The sequence below is a fragment of the Natator depressus genome, chromosome 2, assembly GCF_965152275.1.
Source record: "Natator depressus isolate rNatDep1 chromosome 2, rNatDep2.hap1, whole genome shotgun sequence".
Taxonomy (NCBI): domain Eukaryota; kingdom Metazoa; phylum Chordata; order Testudines; family Cheloniidae; genus Natator; species Natator depressus.
In genome coordinates, this window is record NC_134235.1 from 134,205,700 (window position 1) to 134,218,934 (window position 13,235).

At 46.6% G+C, this 13,235-nt stretch overlaps 1 long non-coding RNA gene across 1 annotated transcript; it reads right to left on the bottom strand.

The window, feature by feature from the left end:
- Positions 1-975: 975 nt before the first annotated feature.
- Positions 976-6,375, bottom strand: LOC141981552 (uncharacterized). Its single transcript, XR_012637826.1, has 3 exons — positions 6,252-6,375; positions 4,104-4,156; positions 976-1,364 (listed from the first exon to the last, which is right to left on the bottom strand). It is a non-coding gene; the product is annotated as an uncharacterized LOC141981552 (long non-coding RNA).
- Between the last annotated feature and the right edge of the window lie 6,860 nt (positions 6,376-13,235).

Here is a 13,235-nt window from a genome sequence, read left to right on the forward strand (position 1 = left end):
CATCCTAGAGATGGCAGCCATCCTAGAGATGGCAGCCAACCTGTAAGCCAATTCCAAAAGCCCTCAAACCCCACATCTTGACGTATGTGTGCCGTAAGATTGGCCAACTCGGCCAGTCTAGATTCTATGGAACGACTATTATCAGTTAAATTAAAACAACACATATGCCGAAACGTGGAACAGCCTAGGTGATGTTTTAAGAGCAGAAAATCAATGGCTGCTCTGTTATCCAAGATTGCATCCCTTAATTCATGTTGCTCTGCATTAAGTAGGGCAATTGCCTGGGATGTTGTGTTAATTGCCTTCGCTGCAAAGCACGCCAGGGCATTTAGGGTTCTGGCTGTATAAGTGGCAAGCCCGGGGACCCCAACAATGGAGGCCGCTAAAGCAGTATACTCAGCGCGACTAAAAAGCTCAACATCTGCAACACAATTATCTGAAAGGGGTACACTTCTTTTACTGTGCCTTTGGCTGGCAAAAGGCAATATAAGCGTTATTCTACTAAGACAGCAAAGGGTGCCATCACTTAAATTTGCAGGAATATAACTAAAGGTGCGTGAGCCACAGGTAAAAAACCACCCTGATGGTAGGATGATATGGCCATAATTGTATGAAACATTTACAGCGTGGGAACAATTTAAGAGGGGTTGAGGAATTTGCCGACAGCCCAAGGGCACCTTTGTACTAGTGCAATTAACCACACGAGCACAGGTGACATTGTTGGCCCCGGCTGGGTACGGTGTGTGGAGGGATATAGCCGTGTGAGGCAAGGTATAGTTGGCCGGGCCCCAATTAGCCATGCCAGAGTACTGGGAAGAGAGATTCGCGTAAGCAGCGAGCATTGTCTTATTCCCTATTTCCTCAGGGTGATGACATACTGGTATAAGGCATGTACCTAACAATTCTCCGGCTGCTACAGAATCAGACAAACAAAAGTGGGTAACATTTGCTATTGAAGCCAATCTATCCCATATGTTATATGTCATTCGGGCCCGTAATGGGGGAAGCGCTCCCGAGCCAACCCCTACAGGAAATAGCAGGCACAAAAGGCATACAAAAGGCACAGAATTAGCAGTGATTTGGGCGAGAATCGCCACAAACAAAGTCTCAGGAGTCTCTGGCTGTTGATTTGCTGCCAGTCTTCGTTGAGCCGCCGCGACCAATGCTTTTACTGCTCCCCATGTCACGGGCTGGCTTGGGACGCTACGCCTCTTCCGTTTCCGTCCTGCCGTTGTCGACCCGGGAGGCACCACGTTCTCCTCCAAGGTCAGCTGAAACTCCGGTATGGGGTTCGACAGCCCCTGGCGCCACGCCATGCTGTTTCAGTGCCGGTCGCACACACCGGGCTGGAACCCACAACGGTCCTGCAGGGAGAGACACAGCAGCATATCCCCGACCCCAAGTGATTAGAGGTACTGGGCCCAGCCACTGCGGATCGGGCAGCTGACGGTAAAAGACACGCGGTCTTTCCAGTACCTCAGATTTGTGAAAATGGCGATCCGCGGGGGTCTGCTGATCTGCGTTCAGCGTTAAATTATTTAAAGTAAACAAAAGGATATGCATTTGTTGTTGAATGTCTCCTAAGGTTCGGAGACGCAGCTCCCCTTGTTTTAATTGTTTATCAAGCAAGGTTTTGAGCGTGCGATTGGCACGTTCAACAATGGCTTGGCCCGTGGAATTATAAGGGATCCCGTGTTTAAGACGGACGTTCCATTGGGCGCAAAAAGTGGAGAGGGCTGTGGAGCAGTAAGCTGGGGCATTATCCGTTTTAATTTGGCTTGGGCGACCCATAACAGAAAAACAGGCTAGCAAATGGTGAATAACTTTAGCAGTGGCTTCCCCACGCTGTGGGGTTGCCCACAGAAATCCCGAATAAGTATCAACAGAAACATGTAAAAAGGAATAGGGGCGGAACTGTGGCACATGAGTGACATCCATTTGCCATAGCTGATTTGCTGCGGTACCTCTGGGGTTAACGACATAAGAAAAAGTAGGAGCAGCAGCGGCACAGTGGGGGCAGGAACGAACAATGGAACGTGCATGATCAGCAGGAATGTGAAACTGCCGGGCCAAAACAGAGGCAGACTGATGGAAAAAGGCATGGCTTTCAATGGGGTCAGAAAAGAGGGAATTTACCTGACCACGTAACGCGCGATCAGCGCGTGCATTGCCCTCAGTGAGTGACCCAGGCAGAGGGGTATGACTGCGAATATGAGCAACAAAATAAGGGAAATTACGAGTGGAAATAAGATATTGCAAAGACAAAAATAGGTGAAGGAGGTCCACATCGACCTGAGGGGTAATGAGGGCAAGGGGTAAATGATCAATCACTTGATAAACATAATGGGTGTCCACAATTAAATTAAAGGGACAATCAGCGAAAAGTTGAAAGGCTAAAATAACAGCAGCCAGTTCTGAACGCTGCGCGGAACGCTGAGGCAGTGTAAAACGAGAACGCCAACGAGGGGGGTCACCTGACTGATAGGTGACGACACCTCGATGTGGAGAGCCATCAGTAAAAAGAGTAACAGCAGAAACAATGGGTTGAGAGCGGCTAAGACGATGAACAATTAGAGGCACCTTTTGTGTAATTACCAACCGAGGATCTTTTGGGGGATTATAAGAAATTTCTCCCACATAATCACAAAGAGCAACCTGCCAAGCCAAAGAGGTGTGGCACAAGGAATCAAATTCACTACGGGACAAGGGGAACACAATATCAACTAAATCAGTGCCAGTAAGTTGCACTGCACGGTGGCGGGCTTTACGAACAAGATCAGACAGGGCATCTAGATATGGGTAAATATTCCGAGGAGGAGTGGAGGAGAGGTACAGCCACTCTATGATAGAGACGGCTGTATTCGTACGGGGTACAAACAGAGCCGCAGTGGGCGTATGAGGGGTGGCAAGAAGAATCAGCCGTAGGGGACGGACCTCAGGGGGTCTGTCCACAAACTGCTGACTTAATGCTGCATTAATTTGTCGAATGCAGGCAATGTGCTCTTTAGTGATGGCAATAACTGCACCCGGTGCTCGGGCTCCACGTAGGAGCTCGAACAACGGCTGCAGCATTGAGGTGGGGAGACGAAAATAGGGCCGAATCCAATTTAAATGACCCAAAATCTGTTGTAATTTAACAAGGGTTAGGGGTTGAGGTAGAGTTAGTGCCGGACGAACCGGAGCAGCATAGGTTTGTAAAACCTTATGGCCGAGGTAGTGGTAGGGATAAGAGCGTTGGATTTTTTCTGGTGCCACCAACAGGCCATTTTGGCCGAGGATTTGAGACAAAGATTCAATCTGTTGTTCCGTGACCTGGGGACCACTAAGCAAAATGTCATCCATATAATGGTAGACCTTTAGCGTAGGGTACCGGGCACGAAAAGGGGTGAGAGCCCGATCCACAAAAAGCTGACACAAGGTTGGACTATTTTGCATTCCCTGGGGTAAGACCTTCCACTGATACCTTTGAGAGGGTTGCTGATTATTATATTGTGGCACCGTGAACGCGAATTTTTCGCGATCTTGTGGGCAAAGGGGGATGGTGAAAAAACAATCTTTTAAATCTAACACACAGAGCTGATCGGTTTGAGGAATTAAATTTGGATTTGGTAATCCATATTGCAAGGGGCCCATAGGTTGGATGCATTTATTTATTTCCCTTAAGTCATGCAACAGCCGCCATGCACCAGATTTTTTCTTAATAACGAACACCGGGGTGTTCCAGGGACTAGTAGAGCTTTCCAAGCGCTGTGCCAGCAAATGCTGCTGCACAAGCGATTGAAGCGCTTTTAGCTTTTCTAGAGGGAGGGGCCACTGGTCAAGCCAGACGGGCTCTAAGGATTGCCATACCAAGGGCAATGCGGAGGGCAATGTGGGTGAGGGAGGATTTTGAGCCATTAAATATTAATATCGAGGGTGGTGTCCAGCTTTGCGAGTAAATCACGGCCCCAAATATTGAGGTGGACAGGGAGCACAAAAGGGCGGATAGTAGCAAGGGTACGGCCTCCCGGTTTAGAGACTGTGACCCAAGACAAACTCTGTCGCCCGGGTTTACTACCCCCGATCCCCCACAACTCTTTAGAAGGAACCGTAGGCCAACTAACCGGCCACTCTGGATCACGAATCACCGTAACGTCAGCTCCAGTGTCCACCAGCCCTGTGAAAGGAACATCATTTAAGAGAAGTGTTAACTGAGGTTTCGAGGGGCGGACTGACATTGTCAGAGCAACAAGTGGAGAGGACGTGCTGTGAGACGGCGAGTGAGACAACGTTGATCCAAAGCCGCCTCCGCCCCGAGTTCGATCCTCGGCAGCTGGCACCTGATAGGGGACTAAAATCAATTGTGCAATTGATCGTCCACGCGGGAGCGACTGTGGAAGATGAGTCCACACCTGAACCTTAATAATGCCGGTGTAATCGGCATCAATGACCCCGGGGATGACAAAAAAGCCCTGTTTCCCAGCATGAGAGCGAGGGAGAACGAGACCCACAAAGCCGGCAGGGAGAGGTCCCGTCACCTGGGTAGGTATGGCGCAGACCTCCCCTGGCAGCCGAAAATTAGTGTCCTCCTGCATGATCAAATCAAGCCCTGCACTTCCAGCAGTCGCCGCCCTCATAGAGTCTATGGATTTTAAGGCAGAGGAACGGTTGTCTGAGTGGGAAACACCCCCGTTTGGCCCTGGGTTCGGGGGGGACCCGCCGCGCGGTTTCCTGGCCCGCTACGACACTGATTAGCCCAGTGATAGCCCTTTTGACACTTGGGGCACTTTTTGGAGGGTCGGGCGGGTGCCTTTGATGAGCGGCACTCCCGCTGGAAGTGACCCTCCTTGCCACAGCGGTAACAACGCTTCCCCTCTTTCCCGGTTCTTTTTAGGGCGGCAGCCAGAACTCCAGCTTTATGTGCTTGGGTTCCGATGTTTTGGCACGCCCGTAGCATGTCTGAGAGCTCTAAAATGCCAGAGGCTTGCGCCGTCTGGAGAGCGCGGCGGCAATCCTCATTTGCATTTTCAACTGCCATTTTTAACAGGATCTCCTGAGCTGCCGCAGCGTTATCCACCTGTCGGAGGATAGCCTCCTGCAATCTGTTGGTAAAATCCAGAAAGGACTCTGATGCACCCTGATGGATACTAACAAAGCTTTTAGTAGGCTTGCCTGAATCCGGGACCTTCCGGAAAGCATGCTGGGCGCAGGTGGAAATAAGGGGGAAGAGGGCCTGAGGGAGTTGAGTTTGCATCTCAACGGTAGCAAACGGCCCCTCCCCTGCCAAGTGCTCAAAAATAATACCTTCCGCTCTATGAATCTGGGCCTGGCGTTCCGCCTCCTGCCGATACTCACTAATCCAAATAACATATTGACTGGGTGACAGCATCATGCGCAACAGCGCTTTCCAATCTTCAGGGATCAGGGAGTATCCACTACCTAGCCCTTCAATGAGACCACGCACAAACGTGCTAGTCAGACCGAACTCGCGAATTGCTTTCTTTACCTCTCTAATCACCGAGTAAGGCAAACTGACCCAGGTTCCAACCGGGTTGCCCTGGCCATCGTTCTGCCAGGTCACCGGACAAACCGAGACCAGCTCAGCCAGCTCCTCTGCTGTAAGATCTGAGCGAGCCTTCGCTGCGTGAACCATTTGTTGCACCAGCGAAAGCCTCTGAGCAGATGCAGACGACCCCCTGGGGGGCCCCGAAGCATGGGGTTTCAGGGGGGGATGGTAATCACAGACCGGCTCTGGCGGGGAAGGTAAGGGAGGCGGTGGTAATAAAGGCACTGGGGGCGAAGCAGGGAGAGGGATGGCTGCAGGAGCCGACGGCGGTGGCGAAATCGGCAGCCCCTCTGTTGGTGCGGGAGAGGGTTCTTCCGAAGCGACACACTGTGTTGCATCGGTAGGAGGGGGGGTGGCTGCAGGAGCCGACGGGCGTGGCGAGATCACCAGCCTCGCGAGGGAGGGCCTGTCCGAGGCAACACGCTGTATCACATCGCGGCAGAGGTGCCAGGCATGTAAAGCCTGCACGGGCGCCCGAGGCTCTTTGTGCAATGTCTGGCCCAACCGCTCCCAGTCCGCTAGCTTAAGGGTTCCGGCTTCAGGGTACCACGGGCACTGGGCACTCACCTCCTGCAGCAGGAGAGTGAGTTCTCGAGCGGGGCAGTCATGCTGAGCCTTACGCAGCAGATACTGTAGCTCATTGCGGTGTTGTACTTGCAAAGCAGAGAGGGAGCTTCCCATACTTACCACAATGAAAAATACTCACCGGGATCCGCGAAGCGGATGAGTGATGCGTCTGAAACCCTTGCCGGGCGAGGTGAGTGCTGAGGGCCCCACGTTTGGGCGCCAGTTGTGGCGGTTCAATGATGAGACAGAACACAGGTTTATCCAAGCAAGCAAGCTGGTTAGCTGAAAAGGGCTGCTGCCTGTCAGCTTTCCACCTTCCCTTTTATTATATTTCTCCCCCCTGCGCATTACCTACTTCCACCGCAAAAAGACACAACAAAGGAATACATGACTTTGATTAATATTCTTATTTTCCAGCCTCTATCTACTACAATCCTAATTCTCAGGCCTTGAGGCCAGGCCAAGGAAGCTTCCCACGATTACTGTCCTTTAATTAACTTCCCAGGGTTCATATCTGGTCCTCGTCCTTGGATGGAGCAATGTGTTGCTCCTACACAACGGTCAGGGTGTGCCCTGACTGTTTCCAGGTGGATGGACTAAACATGAACCCTTCACATTTATCTCATCCTTCTGTTAGAAATTCTATCAGAATAGGAGGATACACTGTGCCAGGACTTTCTCTCAACACTATTACCTTTTATTTTTTTAAAGTGTAAAATGAATGAACCTCATGCTCTAATATATTCAACAAATACTGCTTTTTTTGTCTGTTTGCAAATTGTTAAAGTATCAGATTTATTCATGAATGTGTTATTTGCTGAAGAATATTGTACTGCAGTTTGTTCATGAATTGTGTATATTGGATTTGTGCTGCATTAGTCAGTTACAAGCCAATAGCTTATTGTGTTGTTAGTGAAATACATACATAAAGCAGGGAAGAAGAAACAGTGTGAATGGAGAATTATGCTACTGGATATAAATTTTACATCATTCTAATTCCTTTCCTCATCTCCTGACCTATGTCATTCTTTTTGCAAGAGGGAAGAGGTGAGTTGAAAAAAAACCAGCATTGTGTGTGGTGCATTGTAGCCTTCAAATTCAGACCAGGAGTTCAGCTATGCATGCTCAGTAGTTGGAAAGGAGGGTGTGAAATCAGAGGAGTGGGAGAAAAAGAGAAGACTCTTATGGTAGGAAGTTGACAGAAAGGGAATGTAAACTATAAGCAAGTATCCAAACTTTTGGGGGCTTATCCAAGCTGAAACTCTGAAATAGTTTTAGTTCATCCATTGCTAATTAGGACTAAAACTACTCACAAATGTGGAAATTTGAAAACGACTAACAAAGATGTTTTTTCTGAACTGTACTCTCAATAATTGAAGGCCAATCCTGTTCCAAACCACCATGTCACTTAATATTATTATATGCTTCACATTAATGCATGCTTAAGGGTTTGCCTATTATCTTAACTGGTGTACTCTGATGTCTGAGTGGATATGAAAGAAAACAGGGTGCTGTGAGATTGTGTTGTATGATGATGGCATAACTCTACAAGGTACCATGACATCATATTTTACAACTGCAGTGTGGGACGCTTTTTGGATGCCTTTTGATTCACGGAATAGCACCAGCAGGTAACTGGGGAGTAATGCCTTGTCACCCTCAGGAAGACAAGAAAACTACTGCCTGGTAAAGGAATTCAAATGCAGAATGTTTGCATAATAAGCTTTTAAAGCCACCCCTGTTCACTGGAGTCTAAACTCTCTGACGGTTCACTACGTTTCATATTTATGTATAAGACACATACGGCAGAGAAGTAGTTGAAAGTGTAAGTTCAGCTTTCTACTTCACTACACCATGGGATTGGATGCTTTTAGTAAAGAGACAGCGAGTAGGGAAAAGAATGTGTTTAGGATTCAGCACCTAGTAAATTGCCACTATATAGATTAACTTGAAGTTCCAGCTTTAAGGGTCACCGCACAAGATCTGATCTCCCTTCACTTTCCAGATAGCTCTTCCTTTTCGGGTCCACCACCATTCGCTATCAGCGTGGGCCAATTCAGCATGGTAAAGTGCAATCCCATTTCCTTTAACCCAGGAGTTTCATTTCACAACTTTCTACATCATTTCTGTATGACCAAGAGCAGCTTTTAATGAGTAGGATACAGAACCAAGAACCATTGTGCCCTTAGAACATTCTATTGTTGTGTTGCCTATTGTTCTGCTTCACTGGGCTGAGTGACAATGCAGAATGCTTCCATTTTTAAAAATGAGTCTATAGGTGTCCGGTGTACGAGAGAGAGAGAGAGAGTGGAAATTGAATAGCACAGGAGAGAAACAATTCATGTCTGGCTTAGAATACTGATATATCCACTTACAATACTGATATAAAATTGATCACATTTTTATAACTAAAAAACCACTCTGCATAGGCAGTAATAAAAACAAGTCTCTTTTTTTATTTAAGACCTAATTTCATCTTTTTGGAAGATATCAGATTGGCAGGCCTGGGGACTGAAGTTGTTTGTTCATCCACAGAAATAATACCATAGAGGCAGTGGCAGAACCTTTGAGATGCATAGGTCTGTCTGTGTGTAAGGATCCTACCTAGATAAATTCTCCATCTTTAGGGAGAGACAGGGCACTGACTCACACAAGTCGATATAATTAAAATTAATAGGCCTTTAAAACTTATTTAACTTTGGAAAGTGACATGGAAATAGTTATGATCAAGCTTTTTAGTCTCCTATTTAATTTAATCTAATTCCTATTAGTATTACCTTTTCTGCCAAATAATAATGAACTGGAAAAGTAACAAAATGTCCCCCAAATAAAAGATCTATAGGTTAAATTCACACTCTTGGTTTCAATATGCAGCTCAAATAGCTGAGGACTTGAAACTTATCCTTCTGGTTATTGGTACAGGTGTGGTTACGGTATAACCTCTGTTAAGACTGAGGTATATAACACGTATCAAAATACTAATCAGAGGTCTTCTGTCAGGCTAGGAATTTGGAGTGAACTTTATTCTGCCATTATAAAGCCTCAGTATTGGTACTATATGGGTTGGAGTGGGGGGGGGTCATGAAATTCACACACACCTAATGTAGGGCCAAAGTGTGGAGCAACTTCCCCTGTGGAGTAGAGTAATGACTGGTGGTAGAATCTCCTTCCTTAGAAGTTTTTAAGGTCAGGCTTGACAAAGCCCTGGCTGGGATGATTTAATTGGGGATTGGTCCTGCTTTGAGCAGGGGGTTGGACTAGATGACCTCCTGAGGTCCCTTCCAACCCTGATATTCTTTGATTCTATGATTCTATGACCACAACCCTTCCATGCTCATAGTGTTAAGGTACTGGGGCCAGTGAATCTGTCTCTTCACAGATCTGTGCTCCCGCCCCTCTCCTGGCTCAATTAACATTCTTTTCTATTCCTGCATAGGCTAGCGTGGTGTTAAGTTCTAGGCCTGCACAGATACCCTTACATGGCAACTCAGGCAGGTGAGTGACCCTGACCCAGCTTAATTCATGTTTCAGTAGTGAGGTGGGATTTTTTCAGCCTTCTACTCTGTGGTTCATGTTCTTGATCACAGCTAGGATGAAACTTGCCCAATAAACTACCCAGGATTTGGCTAAATTATTCATCAAAACCATATCACACAATTAAAGTCATATCTTCACGTGCCTGGGGAACAGCAAGGCCGTGGTGCAAATCTCATGGTATATTTATGGATTGTAGAGAAAATTGCTTCAGATAGGCAAATAGTGGTAAATACTGTGGCTTCTCTGGTGACTGGTAGCAGATATCGTGTGGCCTTGTGTGTTGGCTTCCCAGAGAAGGAGAAATCATTGGCACAGAGTTTGGGTGTGTGTTAAAGTGTAACTTGTTTTATTTACACTTACACACACACACACACACACACACACACACACACACACAGAGGTCCTGGAACAGAGGTGGTCAGATGGCATGTAGAGAATCCCTTCTTTAGGAATCTTAGCCTAAGTCCAGTGCCTAGTTTCCAGGAACAACTCTGCCAGGGGGTAAGGCAGATAATAAACTCTCTTGCTGCTCGTGCAGTTTCCTCTCCTCAGACCTTCCATAACAGAACAATGCACAGCATGTCTTCCCCAAGACTGAACATTTGCTTATGTGCTAGGAAAAATAAAGTGGAAGTTTAAGTGGACAAACTGGAGAAAGTCCAGAGAAGAGCAGCAAAAATAATTAAAGGTCTAAAAAACATGACCTATGCAGGAAGATTGGAAAAAAAATAGGTTTATTCAGTCTGGAGAAGAGAAGACTGAGAGGGGACATAACAGTTTTCAAGTACATAAAGGGTTGTTACAAGGAGGAGGGAGAAAAATTGTTGTTCTTAACCTCTCAGGATAGGACAAGAAGCAATGGGCTTAAATTGCAACAAGGGAGGTTTAGGTTCGACATTAGGAAAAACTTCCTGTCAGGGTGGATAAGCACTGGAATAAATTGTCTGGGTAAGTCATGGAATCTCCATCGTTGGAGATTTTTAAGAGCAGGTTAGACAAACATCTGCCAGGGATGGTCTAGACCAGTGCTACTCAAAGTGGTGGTCCGCGGACCGGTGCCGGTCCACGAGCCATCAGCTGCCGGTCTGCGTGCACATTGGAAAAAAAAATTGCCAATCTTCCACATCAGATGGCTTGAGAAGCACTGGTCTAGACAATACTTAGTCCTGCCTTGCTTGCAGGAGACAGGACTAGATGACCTCTTGAGGTCCCTTCCAGTCCTACGATTCTATGATTATTGTAATAGTGCCATGTGCTGGTATTTAAACTGCCCTTGGAATCATAGAATATGTAGGGGCACATCCTAGCTCCTATTTTGCTACCATTGCATTGCTTTGGCAGTACTGCTTAGTGTATCTAGAGCAGTGCAGACAGCTAACTTTAAATGGTCCTTGCAGATTCCTCTGGTATAGGTAATAAGCAGCTGATGGAACAACTTATTTTTCTTTCAATGGCTGCAGTGTGGATTCTCTGTGGGATGTGTGCACCCCATGCACCAAAGCCAGAGAACTTTGCCTAGCAGGACCTGTAGGTGCGGCGCTCACATCCTGCAGCTGTAGTCTCTACCATGGCTACACAAGGACATTGCCACTATGACCCCAACAGTGATCCCCACATGAGGTGCTTATTGTGTCTCAGCAAGGGGCACATTAAAGATAGTTCTCCATTTTCAAGATGTTCACACAGGGAGCAAGAACTTGACTGCAGCTGAAGCAGCAGCTTCTGGAGCTGGCCATGAGGCCCACTTTGGCATGGATGCCCTCGTCTGGTTGGCCATTGCCTTTGGACCTGGCATGTGATGCCCTTGCTTTCAGGATCTGGCATGTCCCCCAAGAAGAAAAGGGATCATTCATCCTCCTCTGGTGTGGTGAAGAAAAGGTCCCATAAAATGAACTGGAATTGTTCCAGGGCTCGGGGAGCCGCATCCTCCTCCTCCTCCTCAGGAGTGCGAATCGGCACAGTACTCTTTTCAGCATGTGGGATAGAGCAGGTCCGTCCAACCGCTCCCCAGTGCCGGACTGAGCAGCGAGAGCCCATACTGTCAATTCAATTTCCTGCCATGCAGTGTCCATTGAGTCCGGTACTGATTACACTGGCACTAGCATTGGCTGTCTCTGTACCATGGGCATATCAGATGGCATCCGACCTGCTTTGCTTCTCAATTTTGGACTCCACACTGGTTCAGGAGTTCTCCAGTGCTATGATGTCTACTGACTCTTCCTCCTTTGTTCTCTTGACACTTTCTGACCATATCATAGAGCTGCTAGGTCCATCAGCACCACAGCTCCCACTGTCTGGGTTGTGGACTATGGAGCAGAGGCTGGGCCTGGCACTGAAGGCCCCCTCTACACTGGGGCATCCTCTGGCACCATCATTTTCTTGGCAGCAGAGCTCAAGTTCAGTACTGACCTCAGTGCTAATGGCTTCTCCAGTAGTGGGTGGGAATGTGTCTTATTCAGTGCCTCCATTCCTCTTTGGCACCAATGCCACCTCTTTATTGGACTTGAGACAAGTGGGTTCCCCTGTGGGTTCCCCTAACAGGCCTGTAGTTACCCGGATCACTTTTTTTACCTTTCTTAAAAATAGGAACTATGTTAGCAATTCTCCAGTCATATGGTACAACCCCTGAGTTTACAGATTGATTAAAAATTCTTGCTAGTGGGCTTGCAATTTCATGTGCCAGTTCCTTTAACATTCTTGGATGAAGATTATCTTGGGCCCCCCGATTTAGTCCTATTAAGCTGTTTGAGTTTGGCTTCTACCTTGGATGTGGTAATATTTACCTCCATATCCTCATTCCCATTTGTCATCCCATTTGACTTGCCTGCCATCTGGTCCTGCTTATCTTTGAGTAAACAATTTTATACCTATTAAAAAATTTCTAGGCTCTTTGATTAGCTGTTTGTCTTTAATTTGATTGTGTGTGGGAATGTCTGAAGAATGGTGTTTAAAATTGTAATATACTGAAGCTGCAATATAATTCTTAGCTTAGTTTACTTACAGGGATTTTTATAAGCAGAAATCACTAGATTTATTTTGGGAGAAATTTCATAACAGCCCATATTTGGGTATATAGAAAAATTCCCCACCAATTGCAATGTTCTCTTTTAGTTGGACTCCTTGTATTTTATTCAGTATGCTGTCAGGAGGCTGTTTTCCCCATCATTTTGGTTTTTTGAAAGTCATTTATAAAAAAGGAAGCAAAACTATAGATGGGGCTTCTTTGAATTTGGTTTCTATTGGAGATCCGTTGCCATTTGGTAGAGAAACCTTGTGGTAATTTCCTTTCATTGAAATACTAATTAGTTGCTTTCATTCTAGGGATAATACAAATTTCAGCCAAGTGTGTGTGTCTAGGAGAGGAGATATTTTGTAGAGAAACTGAACTTGCCCAGAATCAAGCACATCTGTGTATTCAAACCATCAGAGCTGCTCTTTCACAACCTTACCATGCTAATGTTAGCAAGATTGTCAATATCAAAAACTAATTTTTGGCAATAAAATTAGCTTTTTTTTAAAATTAGCTGATATCTCACTGGCCTATAAAGGGAAAAACTGACATATTTCAGTAACAATAGGTCCAGTA